This window comes from Phyllobates terribilis, unplaced genomic scaffold (genome assembly GCF_046119375.1).
Source record: "Phyllobates terribilis strain yellow unplaced genomic scaffold, ASM4611937v1 Scaffold_66__1_contigs__length_7565176, whole genome shotgun sequence".
NCBI classification, from domain to species: domain Eukaryota; kingdom Metazoa; phylum Chordata; class Amphibia; order Anura; family Dendrobatidae; genus Phyllobates; species Phyllobates terribilis.
Genome location: NW_027362826.1, coordinates 6,924,992 through 6,939,184, shown reverse-complemented (window position 1 = coordinate 6,939,184; position 14,193 = coordinate 6,924,992). Strand labels below are relative to the sequence as shown.

Below are 14,193 nucleotides of genomic sequence, written 5' to 3'. Positions count from 1 at the left end.
GCACAATATAATTGACCTTTCAGTATATTGTTGCACACACACCATCTATTTAGCAAATGCCCTTGTTATCAACAGCAGCCTTTTAAACTCACCTGAGCTAACAGGTATGTGCGCTGGTTACTCTGCTGCGCTTAAAATTTCTTTTTTGGTTTGCTACAATGCCTTTTCTGAAACGTTGTCTCCTTCTGCTGGAACACTGACTTCTTTCATTTAATGCCTGCAGACTATAAAAGAGAACCCAACCCAAAAAGTTTGGTTGATTAGTCTGTGGCATTCTGTTAAACTGTTGCTTATGGCGGTCTCTGTGAGCTTCTCAGCGACATTCAGCCAGCCAGGTATCCTGCCTGCAGTAGATGGAATGTGGCAATGGAACGCTGGCTGCGCGTGTCATAATAGGCTCTGAGCCTTTATATACCTGTGCACAGCAGCAGCCACCTTCAGTCTGCTGCTGGACAGCCAGCAGCAGCAGCAGCAGGAGAGGTATGTAATCAGGAGCCCTCCTGCTAAGGGTAGACAGCTGCTCGTTCCACCCCACCCCCCGCCTTAATTGGTTCTCCTCCCTTCCAACGGTGTTGAGGCGGGTGGGAACAGCAGGGGGTGAAGGTGCTGTGTTTAAAGAGGTGGAGTTATGCAGATCTAAAACGCGTGGATTGCAGCAGCAGCAAGCCGAAAAGTGCAGGCATGTAAGGGATCTAGAGGTTGACAACATGTCTTCTTAACGGGAGTCCAGGAGCTCATCTCTACAAATGGACTTTTCAGGATCCTTGGGTGGCTCCGTAGTTTGAAACCAATTCTGGTTATCGCTTCTCGGCCTTTTGGCTAAGATCAAGTGTAGTATCTGTTCTTATCAGTTTAATATCTGATACGTCCCCTATCTGGGGACCATATATTAAATGGATTTTTAGAACAGGGAGATGGAAAAAGAGCTTGCTCTGTCCACTCCACGCATTGACCTGGTATTGCAGTATCTCCAGGACCGGTGCACCCCTTCTTTAATGCAGTTTCTAAAATCAGAAAGAATTGAATTCAATGTTTTTTGTTCATTTTGCTTGTTTGTCGGATTTTGGGATGGACTCTTTGGCTTTGCTTTTCTTCTCCTCATTGGATTTTTCATGTTCAAAGTTGCAGAAGCCAGATTACAAGCTCATTTTGGTTCAACTTCAGCAACTGTGCATTGCATTGCCATGTAATGTGATGCAATGCTATCTTTCTAGCTCTCCCTTTTTACTTCCTTTTGGATAAACAGACATATTAGGCAAGCATTTTGGAGCTTTCACCTAAATAACTACAGGTGGTGAGATAAGCTGCACAATATAATTGACCTTTCAGTATATTGTTGCACACACACCATCTATTTAGCAAATGCCCTTGTTATCAACAGCAGCCTTTTAAACTCACCTGAGCTAACAGGTATGTGCGCTGGTTACTCTGCTGCGCTTAAAATTTCTTTTTTGGTTTGCTACAATGCCTTTTCTGAAACGTTGTCTCCTTCTGCTGGAACACTGACTTCTTTCATTTAATGCCTGCAGACTATAAAAGAGAACCCAACCCAAAAAGTTTGGTTGATTAGTCTGTGGCATTCTGTTAAACTGTTGCTTATGGCGGTCTCTGTGAGCTTCTCAGCGACATTCAGCCAGCCAGGTATCCTGCCTGCAGTAGATGGAATGTGGCAATGGAACGCTGGCTGCGCGAGTCATAATAGGCTCTGAGCCTTTATATACCTGTGCACAGCAGCAGCCACCTTCAGTCTGCTGCTGGACAGCCAGCAGCAGCAGCAGCAGGAGAGGTATGTAATCAGGAGCCCTCCTGCTAAGGGTAGACAGCTGCTCGTTCCACCCCACCCCCCGCCTTAATTGGTTCTCCTCCCTTCCAACGGTGTTGAGGCGGGTGGGAACAGCAGGGGGTGAAGGTGCTGTGTTTAAAGAGGTGGAGTTATGCAGATCTAAAACGCGTGGATTGCAGCAGCAGCAAGCCGAAAAGTGCAGGCATGTAAGGGATCTAGAGGTTGACAACATGTCTTCTTAACGGGAGTCCAGGAGCTCATCTCTACAAATGGACTTTTCAGGATCCTTGGGTGGCTCCGTAGTTTGAAACCAATTCTGGTTATCGCTTCTCGGCCTTTTGGCTAAGATCAAGTGTAGTATCTGTTCTTATCAGTTTAATATCTGATACGTCCCCTATCTGGGGACCATATATTAAATGGATTTTTAGAACAGGGAGATGGAAAAAGAGCTTGCTCTGTCCACTCCACGCATTGACCTGGTATTGCAGTATCTCCAGGACCGGTGCACCCCTTCTTTAATGCAGTTTCTAAAATCAGAAAGAATTGAATTCAATGTTTTTTGTTCATTTTGCTTGTTTGTCGGATTTTGGGATGGACTCTTTGGCTTTGCTTTTCTTCTCCTCATTGGATTTTTCATGTTCAAAGTTGCAGAAGCCAGATTACAAGCTCATTTTGGTTCAACTTCAGCAACTGTGCATTGCATTGCCATGTAATGTGATGCAATGCTATCTTTCTAGCTCTCCCTTTTTACTTCCTTTTGGATAAACAGACATATTAGGCAAGCATTTTGGAGCTTTCACCTAAATAACTACAGGTGGTGAGATAAGCTGCACAATATAATTGACCTTTCAGTATATTGTTGCACACACACCATCTATTTAGCAAATGCCCTTGTTATCAACAGCAGCCTTTTAAACTCACCTGAGCTAACAGGTATGTGCGCTGGTTACTCTGCTGCGCTTAAAATTTCTTTTTTGGTTTGCTACAATGCCTTTTCTGAAACGTTGTCTCCTTCTGCTGGAACACTGACTTCTTTCATTTAATGCCTGCAGACTATAAAAGAGAACCCAACCCAAAAAGTTTGGTTGATTAGTCTGTGGCATTCTGTTAAACTGTTGCTTATGGCGGTCTCTGTGAGCTTCTCAGCGACATTCAGCCAGCCAGGTATCCTGCCTGCAGTAGATGGAATGTGGCAATGGAACGCTGGCTGCGCGAGTCATAATAGGCTCTGAGCCTTTATATACCTGTGCACAGCAGCAGCCACCTTCAGTCTGCTGCTGGACAGCCAGCAGCAGCAGGAGAGGTATGTAATCAGGAGCCCTCCTGCTAAGGGTAGACAGCTGCTCGTTCCACCCCACCCCCCGCCTTAATTGGTTCTCCTCCCTTCCAACGGTGTTGAGGCGGGTGGGAACAGCAGGGGGTGAAGGTGCTGTGTTTAAAGAGGTGGAGTTATGCAGATCTAAAACGCGTGGATTGCAGCAGCAGCAAGCCGAAAAGTGCAGGCATGTAAGGGATCTAGAGGTTGACAACATGTCTTCTTAACGGGAGTCCAGGAGCTCATCTCCACAAATGGACTTTTCAGGATCCTTGGGTGGCTCCGTAGTTTGAAACCAATTCTGGTTATCGCTTCTCGGCCTTTTGGCTAAGATCAAGTGTAGTATCTGTTCTTATCAGTTTAATATCTGATACGTCCCCTATCTGGGGACCATATATTAAATGGATTTTTAGAACAGGGAGATGGAAAAAGAGCTTGCTCTGTCCACTCCACGCATTGACCTGGTATTGCAGTATCTCCAGGACCGGTGCACCCCTTCTTTAATGCAGTTTCTAAAATCAGAAAGAATTGAATTCAATGTTTTTTGTTCATTTTGCTTGTTTGTCGGATTTTGGGATGGACTCTTTGGCTTTGCTTTTCTTCTCCTCATTGGATTTTTCATGTTCAAAGTTGCAGAAGCCAGATTACAAGCTCATTTTGGTTCAACTTCAGCAACTGTGCATTGCATTGCCATGTAATGTGATGCAATGCTATCTTTCTAGCTCTCCCTTTTTACTTCCTTTTGGATAAACAGACATATTAGGCAAGCATTTTGGAGCTTTCACCTAAATAACTACAGGTGGTGAGATAAGCTGCACAATATAATTGACCTTTCAGTATATTGTTGCACACACACCATCTATTTAGCAAATGCCCTTGTTATCAACAGCAGCCTTTTAAACTCACCTGAGCTAACAGGTATGTGCGCTGGTTACTCTGCTGTGCTTAAAATTTCTTTTTTGGTTTGCTACAATGCCTTTTCTGAAACGTTGTCTCCTTCTGCTGGAACACTGACTTCTTTCATTTAATGCCTGCAGACTATAAAAGAGAACCCAACCCAAAAAGTTTGGTTGATTAGTCTGTGGCATTCTGTTAAACTGTTGCTTATGGCGGTCTCTGTGAGCTTCTCAGCGACATTCAGCCAGCCAGGTATCCTGCCTGCAGTAGATGGAATGTGGCAATGGAACGCTGGCTGCGCGTGTCATAATAGGCTCTGAGCCTTTATATACCTGTGCACAGCAGCAGCCACCTTCAGTCTGCTGCTGGACAGCCAGCAGCAGCAGCAGCAGGAGAGGTATGTAATCAGGAGCCCTCCTGCTAAGGGTAGACAGCTGCTCGTTCCACCCCACCCCCCGCCTTAATTGGTTCTCCTCCCTTTCAACGGTGTTGAGGCGGGTGGGAACAGCAGGGGGTGAAGGTGCTGTGTTTAAAGAGGTGGAGTTATGCAGATCTAAAACGCGTGGATTGCAGCAGCAGCAAGCCGAAAAGTGCAGGCATGTAAGGGATCTAGAGGTTGACAACATGTCTTCTTAACGGGAGTCCAGGAGCTCATCTCCACAAATGGACTTTTCAGGATCCTTGGGTGGCTCCGTAGTTTGAAACCAATTCTGGTTATCGCTTCTCGGCCTTTTGGCTAAGATCAAGTGTAGTATCTGTTCTTATCAGTTTAATATCTGATACGTCCCCTATCTGGGGACCATATATTAAATGGATTTTTAGAACAGGGAGATGGAAAAAGAGCTTGCTCTGTCCACTCCACGCATTGACCTGGTATTGCAGTATCTCCAGGACCGGTGCACCCCTTCTTTAATGCAGTTTCTAAAATCAGAAAGAATTGAATTCAATGTTTTTTGTTCATTTTGCTTGTTTGTCGGATTTTGGGATGGACTCTTTGGCTTTGCTTTTCTTCTCCTCATTGGATTTTTCATGTTCAAAGTTGCAGAAGCCAGATTACAAGCTCATTTTGGTTCAACTTCAGCAACTGTGCATTGCATTGCCATGTAATGTGATGCAATGCTATCTTTCTAGCTCTCCCTTTTTACTTCCTTTTGGATAAACAGACATATTAGGCAAGCATTTTGGAGCTTTCACCTAAATAACTACAGGTGGTGAGATAAGCTGCACAATATAATTGACCTTTCAGTATATTGTTGCACACACACCATCTATTTAGCAAATGCCCTTGTTATCAACAGCAGCCTTTTAAACTCACCTGAGCTAACAGGTATGTGCGCTGGTTACTCTGCTGCGCTTAAAATTTCTTTTTTGGTTTGCTACAATGCCTTTTCTGAAACGTTGTCTCCTTCTGCTGGAACACTGACTTCTTTCATTTAATGCCTGCAGACTATAAAAGAGAACCCAACCCAAAAAGTTTGGTTGATTAGTCTGTGGCATTCTGTTAAACTGTTGCTTATGGCGGTCTCTGTGAGCTTCTCAGCGACATTCAGCCAGCCAGGTATCCTGCCTGCAGTAGATGGAATGTGGCAATGGAACGCTGGCTGCGCGTGTCATAATAGGCTCTGAGCCTTTATATACCTGTGCACAGCAGCAGCCACCTTCAGTCTGCTGCTGGACAGCCAGCAGCAGCAGCAGCAGGAGAGGTATGTAATCAGGAGCCCTCCTGCTAAGGGTAGACAGCTGCTCGTTCCACCCCACCCCCCGCCTTAATTGGTTCTCCTCCCTTCCAACGGTGTTGAGGCGGGTGGGAACAGCAGGGGGTGAAGGTGCTGTGTTTAAAGAGGTGGAGTTATGCAGATCTAAAACGCGTGGATTGCAGCAGCAGCAAGCCGAAAAGTGCAGGCATGTAAGGGATCTAGAGGTTGACAACATGTCTTCTTAACGGGAGTCCAGGAGCTCATCTCCACAAATGGACTTTTCAGGATCCTTGGGTGGCTCCGTAGTTTGAAACCAATTCTGGTTATCGCTTCTCGGCCTTTTGGCTAAGATCAAGTGTAGTATCTGTTCTTTTAAGAACACAAGAGCTACGATCTACACTTGACGAGAGCGATCGAACTCGGAAGGAGAAGAGCTTCGGAGCCCAGCTGACATCAGAGAACGAAGGCGGATATCGGTGGGAGGAAGAAGCTCTAAAGAATCCAGAAGAAGACGAAGACTCGGAGAAGAATCGGGCTGTCCTGTGGAATCTTCGAGGAAGAAAATCATCGAGACAAAGACCTTTCGGGGAATTTGTCCAGAACACGACGGGAGAAGAATCTACATAGCTCCACCCATTCCGGGAAGAGTTCCAGATCCAGCTCCAAGAAGTAACTGCAGGAGGAAAGCCATGGCAAGCGCTGCGAGGAAGGCCGAAAAGAAGAGCCTGGAGCTGGGGACAGCCAGGAGGGCCCAGCCAGGAGCCGATTCTGACCCCAAGGACTCTGCCTCCACGACTGGCCAGCAGAAGGGACCCCAGAAGCCCCGCCACGAAGCTCCAGCCCTGGAGCCATGGATGCGGCAGACGGTGGCCCTGAAGCTGAAGGAAGTGGATGGGAGGGTGCCGGACATGTCCTCGGACGTGTTCTGCCAGAAGATGCTGCTGGATCGAGGCTTCTCCAGGTCGGACACCCTCAGCATCCAGACCTTCTTGACGGGGATCTTCTTCGTCACCTTCGCCACTGTGAACACCTGCAGGAGGTTCTGGGAAATGGTAAGCGCAAAAGGACCGGATAATTCTTTCTCTGCCTTTACAGGTAGCTGCCCTATCCAGAGGGATGAAAGGAGGATCACGGTCTCCATGCGCAACCCGCACACCCCAGGCCAAGACATCTGTACCTTCCTGAGACGCTTCTGTTTGGTTGTGAAGGAACCCTCTCACATCCTGAATGGACTCGGCTTCTGGACAGGTAAGTGGTCGGTGACCGTTAGACTTCACAGGGACCTGGCGTACTCAGACGGACTTCGGCACCTGCCCCCGACATTCTCCCTGGGCAACTCCTACGGCCTCATCTATTACCCGGACATGCCGCGGAACTGCAGGAGATGCGGCAAGAACGGCCACGAGATGAAGGACTGCAAGGAGGATGCCTGCAGGATTTGTCGAGTGACGGGACACAGCTCGAAGGACTGCCCGAAGAAGACGTCCTGCAACCTGTGTGGGCTGGCGGCTCATCTGTACAAGGATTGCCCCAGGCGTGAGAGATCCTGGGCATCGGTGGTTGCGACGACCCCAGCTACGGAGGACAAGGCCCCGACGACCAGGCCTGTGAAGGTCAAGGACGCGACGACCAAGGCCCCAGCGGCCAAGGCCGAGACGACCAAGGCCAAAGCGGTCAAGGAGTCGGTGGCCAAAGCCCCAGCGACGGTCCCAGCAGCTCCGAAGCAGAAGAAAAAGTCAAAGGAGGGTAAGAGTTCTGTCACCCCTCTCTCGATCCCTCCCCCTGCCACCCCCGTCCAATCCCCCCCCACCCCGGCCACCCCTGCTGAGGATTCCACTTCCTCTTCCTCCTTCCCCTACTCCTCAGCAGGTGTCCTTTCCCCTGCCCCGGCAGCCACTCTCCCTCCCCAGACCATGGTAGCGGTGGAATTAACCTTTCCTCCACCCGCCGCTATCTATTCCGAGGAGGATTTTCCCCTTCTTGTCTCCCCAGTTCCAACCCGGGGAAAGAGGAAGGTGGAGGACAGCCCTGCTACTGAATCCTCCAAAAAGAAGATTCTGGATTTCGTAGGCGAAAAGGAGGATACCCTCCCTGAGCCAGAAGAGATGGAGCACATGGTTGAGACCCTGGTGGCCGAGCCAGAAGAGGAGGAACTGGTGGTCGCCGAGATTGAGGCCGCGCTGCTTGACCAGATGGAGGAAGAGGGCCTGCTGGTGATCCCGTCACCAGCAGTCAACACCGACGAGGGACCACCCGACCGGAGTGGTAACTAAGGTGTATTGCCTGCGCTAACTTTTTCTTTTTTCCCTACATGATGGCTAATATTAACTTATTTTCCATTAATGTCAGGAGCATCAAGGACAAGTTCAGACGTCAGACTATTTATGCCTTCCTTACTTCCCAGTTGTGTGATGTTTATATGTTGCAGGAATGTTCCCTTCCCTCCTCTAGGTCCTTCAAACATCTGGCCAGGGAGTGGTCCCACGGTCCATCCTACTGGTCCGGTGGGGGTGACTGAAAGTCTGCGGGGGTCGCAATTCTGATCGGGGGGGCGCATTCACGCTTGAGTCCGTCCAGGAGCTCATCTGCGGCAGGGCTCTTGTTGTAGATGGCAACTGGGCGGGAGAACCTGTCAGGTTCATCAACGTGTATGCGTCCCCACTGAAGAATGAGCGTTTGGAGCTTTTCCAGACCCTGCAGCTTCAGCTTGACACCACCAGGACCTTAGTGATGGCCGGGGATTTCAACTGCCCCATCGAGGAGGACGGTCGTAGTTCTGGCACATCTGCCAAGTTGGACATCACGTCCAAGCTGCTCATCGAGATGGTAACCGAGGCCTCTCTTCAGGACGTGGTGGGCTCCATGGGGAGAGGCTCCACGAACTATTCGTGGAGCCGACCCGATGGCTCACTCCGCTCCAGGATTGACTTTGTGTTCACCTCTCGGGCAGTCAGGCAGAGTAGGCACTCGATGGTCTCCTGCTTCTTCTCCGACCACAGAGCCATTCACTTACAAGGTGTCCTCGGCGACGGTTTTCCGTCCGGCCCCGGCTCCTGGAAGCTGAATTGTGCTCTGCTGGCTCAGGATGAAGTCGTGGAGGAGCTGAGAGCAGCCTACGCAATGTGGCAGTCCTACAAGGGTAGCTTCCAAACAGTCTCTGATTGGTGGGAATATGTTAAACTTGAGTTTCGCTGTTTCTTTCAGGCCAAGGGTCGACAACAGGCGTGTGAGAAGAGGAGGGACTTCAGAGGGCTGCAGCGCGAGCTGCGGTCGCTGCAGGACCTTCTTCACTGCGGCTGGGACGTGAGGGAGGAGCTGGAGGAGACCAAGAAGAGCCTGAAAAGGCACTTTGAGGAGGAGTCCAAGCGAATCGTCTTCCGTTCCAAAGTGGAGAATCTGGAGAAGGGTGAGAAATGTAACTCATTCTTTTTCAGGAAACTTCATGCCGGTCACACGCCCCTGAACGAGCTGCGAGACGAGAGCGGAAACATGCGACGTGGGAAGGAGGACGTGATGAGAGTCGTCAGCGACTTCTACAGCGAACTCTACTCCCACAAGACTACCGACCCCGACGCTGCTGATAAGTTCCTGTCAGGTATCACTAACCATCTTGATCCTGCAGGCACGGCAGCCTTGGACAAACCTCTGATGGTGGGCGAATTGCTCTCTGCCGCTAAATCCTTTAGGACCGGCAGGACCCCGGGCAGTGATGGTCTTCCAGCGGAGCTCTATGTAGCGCTGGGAGACCTCATCTGTCCGGACCTGTTGGACCTGTACGAGGAGATGGTGGTGGAGGGTAGAATGCCTCCATCTTTGAGGGAAGGAATGGTCACGATCCTGTACAAGCGGAAGGGAGAGAGGTGCGACCTGAGGAATTGGCGTCCCATCACTCTGCTCAACGTGGACTACAAGATCCTGGCCAAGACGATGGCGACACGACTTAAGACGGTCATCGGACGGATCATCCACCCGGACCAGACCTGCGGCATCCCTGGACGTCGCATCGCAGACAGCCTCGCTCTCGTGCGGGACACGGTCGAGTACATCAAGGTCCGCCACGCACACGCGGCCCTGGTCTCCTTGGATCAGGAGAAGGCCTTCGACCGGGTTTCCCACGAGTTCATGGGCCGAGCTCTGCACCGGTTAGGTTTGGGTAACATGTTTTGTTCGTATGTCCGTCTGATGTATTTTGATATCCACAGCTCGGTGTTGGTGAACGGCTGGAAGACTGACCCCTTCCCTGTCCTCTCTGGGGTCAGACAAGGCTGACCTCTATCACCTCTTCTTTTTGTTTGTGTTATAGAACTCTTCGCAGAGGCTATCCGGCAGAATGGAGAGATCAGAGGGATCACCGCACCGGGTCCGGGACGACACGAGGTCAAGTGCTCGCTCTACATGGACGACGTCACCGTCTTCTGCGCTGATCGTGGTTCAGTCGACGCCCTCGTCCAGACGTGTGAGAGGTTCGGCCGGGCTTCAGGGGCCAAAGTCAACTGCAGGAAGTCGGAAGCCATGCTCTTCGGGGATTGGCAGCCGGCCTCCTCCGCCCCCTTCCCCTTCAACATTCAACCGGATTTCCTCAAGGTGCTGGGAGTCTGGTTCGGGAAGGAAGGAGCGGCCCTCAAGTCCTGGCAAGAACGCTTGGCCAAGGTGAAGCAACGGATCGGACTCTGGAGCCTCAGACACCTCACTTGTGAGGGTAAGGCACTCGTCCTGCGTAATGAGGTCCTGCCCGTCTTGCAGTACACGGCGCAGGCCTGGCCCCCACACGTCACTGTGTGCAGGGCCATTACCAGGACAGTGTTTCACTTTGTCTGGGGATCCAAGATGGACAGAGTCAGGCGGGCCGTCATGTACAAGGAGCCTCGCAAGGGTGGGAAGGGCGTTCCAGATATCCCCACCCTCCTGCGATCCTCTTTTGTGTGTGATTGTGTCCGCCGGACTTTGCAAGTCAAGAATGGCTCCGCGGGCAGGTCCATGTCTCGCATCTTCCTGCTTCCTCTTTGGAGGCGACTCGGCTGGGACAAGTGGGACAGCTCCTTCCCCTACAACTGGACGACGCCATGGTTCTACGGAGACGTCGTTCGATTTGTGGGGGAGCATCAACTGGAGGGACTCAAGCCCGACTTGTGGAAGCCCAAAACTATCCACAAGCTAATCAGAGCCAAGGATGACGTGGAGAACATCACAGGACTTCACCAGGACACGCTGGAGACTGTGTGGACAAATGTGTCGTCTGACAGGCTGACCAACGGGCACAAGGACTTGTCGTGGATGGCGATTCAGGGCGGACTGCCCGTCCGGTCATTCATGCATGCCCGGAACCTGTGCAAGACCCGGTACTGCCCAAGGTGCCCCTTCGTGGAGGAAACATCTTTGCACACTTTTTGGGACTGCGGATTTGCACAGCGCCTATTGACTGCACTTGAGGACGACCTGAGGAACTCTGTCCCCAGGGCGAGCCTATCGCACCATTCTGTGCTTTACGGACTCTTCCCTGGGGTTCATACCGTCGGAGCCATCCAGGAGGCTTGGCGCCTTATGAACTGCTTCAAGGATGCCGTTTGGGTCGCCAGGAACCGGCTCATCTTGAGGAGGGAGAGGATGTCCATCCAGGACTGCCGCAGGCTGATCCACAGCCTGCTCAGAGACTATTCCATCATGGACGGTCCGGAGGACGAGGACGAGGACTAAACCCCTCCTCCCCCTCTCCCCTTATGTGTCTTGTCTTTCAATAAAGCTTCGGGCCTGTGATTTTCCCCTCCCCATCCCCTTTTTCCCAATCCCCATCCCTTTTCACGGTTCGTCGTACTGTATTGATTGACATGCTTTTTCTTTCAGATTGAGTGTTTTGTGTAGCATAGGGGTGTGATGTGTCTAGTTAGTGCGTCGTATCCTCATGCTATGTAAATATGATGTAGAATTCTGTGTGTACTGGGCTGCGGCACTGTACACTGTCTGTTAACTTATTTTTTGTGCTAATAAAAGATATATTCAATCAAAAAATCTGTTCTTATCAGTTTAATATCTGATACGTCCCCTATCTGGGGACCATATATTAAATGGATTTTTAGAACAGGGAGATGGAAAAAGAGCTTGCTCTGTCCACTCCACGCATTGACCTGGTATTGCAGTATCTCCAGGACCGGTGCACCCCTTCTTTAATGCAGTTTCTAAAATCAGAAAGAATTGAATTCAATGTTTTTTGTTCATTTTGCTTGTTTGTCGGATTTTGGGATGGACTCTTTGGCTTTGCTTTTCTTCTCCTCATTGGATTTTTCATGTTCAAAGTTGCAGAAGCCAGATTACAAGCTCATTTTGGTTCAACTTCAGCAACTGTGCATTGCATTGCCATGTAATGTGATGCAATGCTATCTTTCTAGCTCTCCCTTTTTACTTCCTTTTGGATAAACAGACATATTAGGCAAGCATTTTGGAGCTTTCACCTAAATAACTACAGGTGGTGAGATAAGCTGCACAATATAATTGACCTTTCAGTATATTGTTGCACACACACCATCTATTTAGCAAATGCCCTTGTTATCAACAGCAGCCTTTTAAACTCACCTGAGCTAACAGGTATGTGCGCTGGTTACTCTGCTGCGCTTAAAATTTCTTTTTTGGTTTGCTACAATGCCTTTTCTGAAACGTTGTCTCCTTCTGCTGGAACACTGACTTCTTTCATTTAATGCCTGCAGACTATAAAAGAGAACCCAACCCAAAAAGTTTGGTTGATTAGTCTGTGGCATTCTGTTAAACTGTTGCTTATGGCGGTCTCTGTGAGCTTCTCAGCGACATTCAGCCAGCCAGGTATCCTGCCTGCAGTAGATGGAATGTGGCAATGGAACGCTGGCTGCGCGTGTCATAATAGGCTCTGAGCCTTTATATACCTGTGCACAGCAGCAGCCACCTTCAGTCTGCTGCTGGACAGCCAGCAGCAGCAGCAGCAGGAGAGGTATGTAATCAGGAGCCCTCCTGCTAAGGGTAGACAGCTGCTCGTTCCACCCCACCCCCCGCCTTAATTGGTTCTCCTCCCTTCCAACGGTGTTGAGGCGGGTGGGAACAGCAGGGGGTGAAGGTGCTGTGTTTAAAGAGGTGGAGTTATGCAGGTCTAAAACGCGTGGATTGCAGCAGCAGCAAGCCGAAAAGTGCAGGCATGTAAGGGATCTAGAGGTTGACAACATGTCTTCTTAACGGGAGTCCAGGAGCTCATCTCCACAAATGGACTTTTCAGGATCCTTGGGTGGCTCCGTAGTTTGAAACCAATTCTGGTTATCGCTTCTCGGCCTTTTGGCTAAGATCAAGTGTAGTATCTGTTCTTTTAAGAACACAAGAGCTACGATCTACACTTGACGAGAGCGATCGAACTCGGAAGGAGAAGAGCTTCGGAGCCCAGCTGACATCAGAGAACGAAGGCGGATATCGGTGGGAGGAAGAAGCTCTAAAGAATCCAGAAGAAGACGAAGACTCGGAGAAGAATCGGGCTGTCCTGTGGAATCTTCGAGGAAGAAAATCATCGAGACAAAGACCTTTCGGGGAATTTGTCCAGAACACGACGGGAGAAGAATCTACATAGCTCCACCCATTCCGGGAAGAGTTCCAGATCCAGCTCCAAGAAGTAACTGCAGGAGGAAAGCCATGGCAAGCGCTGCGAGGAAGGCCGAAAAGAAGAGCCTGGAGCTGGGGACAGCCAGGAGGGCCCAGCCAGGAGCCGATTCTGACCCCAAGGACTCTGCCTCCACGACTGGCCAGCAGAAGGGACCCCAGAAGCCCCGCCACGAAGCTCCAGCCCTGGAGCCATGGATGCGGCAGACGGTGGCCCTGAAGCTGAAGGAAGTGGATGGGAGGGTGCCGGACATGTCCTCGGACGTGTTCTGCCAGAAGATGCTGCTGGATCGAGGCTTCTCCAGGTCGGACACCCTCAGCATCCAGACCTTCTTGACGGGGATCTTCTTCGTCACCTTCGCCACTGTGAACACCTGCAGGAGGTTCTGGGAAATGGTAAGCGCAAAAGGACCGGATAATTCTTTCTCTGCCTTTACAGGTAGCTGCCCTATCCAGAGGGATGAAAGGAGGATCACGGTCTCCATGCGCAACCCGCACACCCCAGGCCAAGACATCTGTACCTTCCTGAGACGCTTCTGTTTGGTTGTGAAGGAACCCTCTCACATCCTGAATGGACTCGGCTTCTGGACAGGTAAGTGGTCGGTGACCGTTAGACTTCACAGGGACCTGGCGTACTCAGACGGACTTCGGCACCTGCCCCCGACATTCTCCCTGGGCAACTCCTACGGCCTCATCTATTACCCGGACATGCCGCGGAACTGCAGGAGATGCGGCAAGAACGGCCACGAGATGAAGGACTGCAAGGAGGATGCCTGCAGGATTTGTCGAGTGACGGGACACAGCTCGAAGGACTGCCCGAAGAAGACGTCCTGCAACCTGTGTGGGCTGGCGGCTCATCTGTACAAGGATTGCCCCAGGCGTGAGAGATCCTGGGC

At 50.6% G+C, this 14,193-nt stretch overlaps 5 non-coding genes and 2 pseudogenes across 5 annotated transcripts; all 7 read left to right on the top strand.

Moving 5' to 3' along the window:
- Positions 1-799: 799 nt before the first annotated feature.
- LOC141194216 (U2 spliceosomal RNA) lies at positions 800-990 on the top strand. The gene has a single exon (XR_012267005.1). It is a non-coding gene; the product is annotated as a U2 spliceosomal RNA (small nuclear RNA).
- Positions 991-2,105: 1,115 nt separating this feature from the next.
- On the top strand, positions 2,106-2,296 carry LOC141194215 (U2 spliceosomal RNA). Its single transcript, XR_012267004.1, has one exon. It is a non-coding gene; the product is annotated as a U2 spliceosomal RNA (small nuclear RNA).
- A 1,109-nt stretch (positions 2,297-3,405) lies between these two features.
- Positions 3,406-3,596, top strand: LOC141194213 (U2 spliceosomal RNA). The gene has a single exon (XR_012267002.1). It is a non-coding gene; the product is annotated as a U2 spliceosomal RNA (small nuclear RNA).
- A 1,115-nt stretch (positions 3,597-4,711) lies between these two features.
- Positions 4,712-4,902, top strand: LOC141194212 (U2 spliceosomal RNA). Its single transcript, XR_012267001.1, has one exon. It is a non-coding gene; the product is annotated as a U2 spliceosomal RNA (small nuclear RNA).
- Positions 4,903-6,017: 1,115 nt separating this feature from the next.
- LOC141193741 (U2 spliceosomal RNA) lies at positions 6,018-6,095 on the top strand (annotated as a pseudogene).
- Positions 6,096-11,658: 5,563 nt separating this feature from the next.
- LOC141193622 (U2 spliceosomal RNA) lies at positions 11,659-11,851 on the top strand. The gene has a single exon (XR_012266526.1). It is a non-coding gene; the product is annotated as a U2 spliceosomal RNA (small nuclear RNA).
- Positions 11,852-12,966: 1,115 nt separating this feature from the next.
- Positions 12,967-13,044, top strand: LOC141193740 (U2 spliceosomal RNA; annotated as a pseudogene).
- The last annotated feature ends 1,149 nt before the right edge of the window (positions 13,045-14,193 follow it).